Below are 5,933 nucleotides of genomic sequence, written 5' to 3' on the forward strand. Positions count from 1 at the left end.
AATCAACAGCACATTTTAATTGTGACGTATTTCAACTATCCTGTATTTTTAAATCCTTGTATCCTTGTTTTTTTATCCTTGTAACATACTTTCTTGGTGCCATGTAGTTCTTCATTTAAAATGAACAGATTTCAATACATGTACAACATTTTTAAAAATTAATAAAATACTACATCAGGGCTAATATAAAGGATCTAAAGTCATTCATTCATTCATTCATTCATTCATTCATTCATGCATGCATTCATTCATTCATCCATTCATTCATTTTCTTTTCAGCTTAGTCCCTTTATTAATCTAGGGTCTCCACAGTGGAATGAACCGCCGGATCTAAATTCAAAATATGCAATTAAACATGAAAAATAATACTTTTGCAGCAAATCAAAATGCTTTTATGTCAGTTACATTAAAGCAATCCAGTATAATTCATTTACAATGTCTTATCTGTTGCAAGATAATAAAATAATAGTGATATATATGAATAAAAAAATTATACTGATATACTTAATCTCAAAGTGGCAGCTTTAACCCTGTTTTTATACTATAATTTACGACAACCCCAGTATTTTCAAACTAATTAAAGTGTCATTCATAGTCACTTTAAAGTAAAAGTGTCAACATCAAGAAGTGTCAAAGCAAAGATCATGATTCCATAATTCACTTCAAAAGCAAAAATAAACAAAACAAAAAAAAAAACTCCTACGAATCACAAGCTACAGATCTACTGTTAATTACCATGATTTACAGAGTACTAAAATGTGTCATTCTGTGGTGTCAAGTGTTTTTTTGTAAAATACCTTTAAGTAAACTGTGTTTGTGTTTGACAATGGCAAGCTGCAAGAGCATATTTCACATTGAAAGCACATCAACACACCCTTTGCAAAGACTGTGGCATTTTACCTGTGATTCACTAACATTTTTCTCTGCATATTTTTCTCTTCATTGCACTGATGTATGCACTTGGGAGTGAACGAACCATGGCAGATGAAGCTTCGGCTTTACTCATTAATGAGTGACGGTCTTTTTGAACTGTCATGCTAGAAGGGCTATACTGGGGTGGGGATTTAAGAAAACTGAAATACCTGCCTTACCAGTTATGCAACAAATTTGACAATCACTGTTCATATTCGAAGAAAACCGCTGTTGCATTTGTGAGCACACTGATTGCACAAGAGCTTCCTATAGGGTTAAAAAATGTATATATAGGGTTTTAAAAACTGTTTTTGACATACTCCCACGGTTGACTGATTAAATTAAAGGAACACTCCTCTGTTTTTATATGCTTACAAGTCCTCTAGAGTTAACAGTTGATTGAAGCTGTCTTAAACAGTTGATTACAACCATTATTAATCTGTCAGCCGAGCTCTGGGTCTGGTGGGAGTACATTTAGCTTAGCTCAGCATAAACCATTGAATCAGATTAGACCATTAAAAAAAATGAAAAAATTTAAAAAGGAATTTTTGACATTTTTTGCTATTTAATGCTTGACTTTTCTGTAGTTACAGTCTGTACTAAGATCAATGAAAATTGAAAAGTTATAATTTTCTAGAAGGACAATATGGCTTCAAAGTAGGAACTCTCTCATTCTGGCATTATAATCAAGGAAGCTTATCCTTGCGCCTGCTGCAGCCATGTACGAAAGCAATGTCCCTTGATTATTACGCCAGATTGGGATTTCCGGTCTTAGTACACTATGTAACTACAGAAATGTTGAGTTCATTTCCTTTCATTTTTTTTTTGTCGGCTTAGTCCCTTTATTAATCCGGTGTCGCCACAGCGGAATGAACCGCCAACTTATCCAGCACGTTATTTTTTACCCAGCGGATGCCCTTTTAGTTTTTAGTTATTTCTGGGAAACATCCACACACACATTCACATACACACTCATACACTACAGACAATTTAGCCAACCCAATTAACCTTTACTGCATGTCTTTGGACTGTGGGGGAAACCGGAGCACCCGGAGAAAACCCACGCAAACGCAGGGAGAACATGCAAACTCCACACAGAACTAAGAACTCGCCAACTAAGCCGAGGTTCCAACCTGCAACCCAACGACTTTCTTGCTGTGAGGCGACAGCACTACCTACTGCGCCACTGCTTCGCCCAATGTTAAATTCTAAATAGAAAAATTATCAAGATTTTTTTTAAAAGCAAATTGCTAATGGTCCGATTCAATGATTTGTGCTAAGTTAAGCTAAGCCGGAGATAAGCTAAATGGATTGCAATAATGGTCACATTTTTGACTCTAGGTGACAAGTAAAATGAGCCTATTTCCAAAAGAAAAAGAAACTTTTTAAAAAACAGGTTTTCTAAAATGTTATGTTTAAATATGCAAAGTAGGTTTAATTTAATTAAATATGCCCCAATTTGCATAAATCTCTCGCACAAAAATCTGAACACTCGATTAAATCAAAATTTTAATTTTAATTTTATTTATATATACAATTCCTCAGATTAAGATATTAATAAAACTGTAGGTTGTTGTATACTGCTGCTAAACAGGGATTGGCAAAAATACATTGAAATGTATTTTGAAATAAAATACCAAATACCTCCATTTTAAGTGTATCAAAATAAACTACTAAATACAGCAGCCACAAATGTATTAAAATAAAATACTGTATTTTTTGTATTTTGAAAATACTTCAAAATACTTTTACAAGGTAGCATTACATTTTCTTCGCAAACCTTCCATCAACATGCCTATTCGATCAATCCCTTCTCTGCACTTCATTGACTTCTACTGTACATGAGGAGGTATTCATACAAATGTAACGTTTGCTTTTCTCTTTGATTTAGTATAGATTTTGAACAAATTTCAAACAGAAAGTCCTGTCTTGAAGATGATCTCTTTAATGACTTTAAAAACCATTTAATACAGGTTAAGAGTTAAGATAAGTAGTTCTATATCTCTCTATATATCTTTATCTATTGTGAAATTTGCCACCATCTCTTAACAGTGTTATATTTTAAAAGGGTGATATATGAAAAGGCTGTTACTTATTAAATAAATTAAGTTGATTTATTTATTCATTTATTGCAATTGAAATCTGTAAAAATGTAAAATCATGATTTTTGAAATCTACTAAAATCTCCAGTTTCAGTCATTTCCATAAATCATGTTTTCTTTTTTTTGCATACTCTTTAAATGTTTTTGCTGCCATGAAACTTGGAACAGTTGGAAGTTTTTGACCAGTCTGCAAAGAGCACTTGCAGATCAGCTACTGGCATACAGGTTTGTAGGACTTTATGTTGTTTTCATTTTCCTGTCTTATTTTGACTTGCTTCTGAATTAACCCATTGTCTGTTATTTTCTTCATGTGTGATGCATAATTTCCAGCCATACTCCAAGCAAAGGCCACATTTTTTTGATGTCATCGTGCAGACTTCTTAGAAAGTTTTTAACAGTTTTTTAAAAATACAAAAATACAAGACATTAAAGTATTTTGATACAAAAATATTAACCCACTTTCATAAACCCCATCAAATACAAATTACAAAATATTATTTCGTATTTAAAGTACGTATTTGAAATATATGTATCATAAATACCTCCCATCCCTGCTGATAAATAAGGAGATTTATGATGCAAAGTAGAAGAAAAATAAATATTTTTGAGAAAGTGGCCTACTAAAACATACTTATATTGCAATTGAAAACAAACTGATATAGTGTGACAAACGAAGCCTTTAAAAATATATTTTGATGCTTTCTTTACATTACACACACACACAGAGAGAGAGAGAGAAAGAGAGAGAGAGAGAGAGAGAGAGAGAGAGATTGATTGTTGATTGTTAAAAGTACAGTTTATCCTGATCTATTTTTGTATTGATTTGTATGAATAATATGATATGTTGAATAATAATATAATATATTGAATATTAATGTGATATATTGAATAATATGATGTATTGTTAAAATTGTATTTAATTATTATATATAAATATCACCTCTTTTTTTACTACTATTTACTGTATACTGTTTTATATTATTATATATGTATGTTACTTTTTATGTAAACTTTATAACTGCTTTGGCAATACATTTGTAACATTTGTCATGCCAATAAAGCAATTATTGAATTGAATATTAAATTGAATTGAATTGAATTGAATTGAATTGAGAGAGAGAGAGATAGAGAGAGAGAGAGAGAGAGAGAGAGAGAGAGAGAGAGAGAGAGAGAGAGAGAGAGAGACAACACACACTAAAACAGTTTATGGAAAGCCAAAAAGACCAAAATCTTGCAGATGCATGAAAAAACTGTTTCTGTCTGTTGTGTCCCCTCAACTTGCACCAAAAATACCGGGCTTTGCCCTGAAATAGGTTACAGAATGCATATCTGATGGGAGGACATGTGACAATGTAGAAAATAGACTCATTCCCCATGGAAACAAACTGGAGTATTGCAGAAATAGCTCCTCTTACCAGGCGAGCTCAGTATGGCCTGCGTTCTAATTTTGCTTGTAAAAGTCTCTTCACAGTTCTGAATAAATGTTGTTCACATGAAAATATTATTTACTTTAACAGCATTGTACATTCAGACATATCGTAGTTGGATTAATGCCAACTATTGATAGATGCTTGTAATAATACACTTTAGCAGTTAATTATGTGAGAGCTCTTAGTGTGCAATGTAGTAACACATGCAAAGCAATGACCATATTTTATGCTATTCTGTAAGCCATAGGTTTTCAGAATTGGGGAATGGGAGGCCACAATGGATACCGGTCTGTGGAAAATTGAAATTAATGAATTTTTCATTCTAAAAAAAATTCTTAATAAAATTTGGATAATTTACTGTGATTTCATAGAATTTTTTCATAGAAATAAAAATACAATAGAAAAAAATAATTACAAATTATTTCATAATTATAAGTATTAAAATATTTATTTATTCATTTTTCTTAGTCCCTTTATTCATCAGGGGTCGCCACAAGGAATGAACCGCCAACTGATCCAGCATATGTTTTACACAGTGGATGCCCTTTCAGCTGCAACCCAGTACTGGGAAACATCCATATACACTCATTCACACACACATACTACGGCCAATTTAGTTTATTTATTTTACCCATAGCGCACGCCTTTGGACTGTGTAGGAAAGCAGAGCACCCGGAGAAAACCCACGCTAACATGGGAAGAACAGGCAAACTCCACACAGAAATGCAAACTGACCCATCCGGGGCTCGAACCGGTGACCTTCTTGCTGTAAGGTGACAGTGCTAAGTGCTGAGACTTGGCTGGGTCAGTTGGCATTTCTATGTGGAGTTTGCATGTTCTCCCTGTGTTGGCGTTCCTACGGGTGCCCCGGTTTTCCTCACACGTGGAAAGACATGAGCAATTAGGTGAATTGGGTAAGCTAAATTGGCCGTAGTGCATGTGTGTGAATGCAGTAGTGTATGGGTGTTTCCCAGTATTGGGTTGCAGCTGGAAGGGCATCCGTTGCGTAAAACATATGCTGGATTACACAACAAGCTTTCTGAATGGGGTTGTGGGGAGTTGATGCTCGCATTTATGAAATCCCTATGGGGTCCTCGTGCAAGGGACCCCCATCCGTGGGTGTAGCCTATAGACTATAAAAAATGAAAACCCCTGCTATATGCAACCATTACATTCAGGTTCATGCCGCACAATGTTATCCTGCGACGATAATATTATGTATATGGCGTTTTTCTCGAACCTGAACGTCTTGTTTTAATGATAAAACAACCTGCTCTGACACACGTTGGTGCTGTAATGTATGGAAAGTGACAGGCTGAGGAGGATATGGAAGGAGAAGCGGAGGGAAAATGGTGCACCACCGAATCACGAACGCGCTCTAGTGCAATCACAGACAGCGTGAAGTCAGCCGTCGCCTTGGTTACCTTTGACGTCACGTGGCCCAGCCTTGTCTCGGCTCCTGGGGCTGGTCTGATTGGCGGGAAACCCC

This window comes from Danio rerio, chromosome 16 (genome assembly GCF_052040795.2).
Source record: "Danio rerio strain M-AB ecotype USA chromosome 16, GRCz13ab, whole genome shotgun sequence".
NCBI classification, from domain to species: domain Eukaryota; kingdom Metazoa; phylum Chordata; class Actinopteri; order Cypriniformes; family Danionidae; genus Danio; species Danio rerio.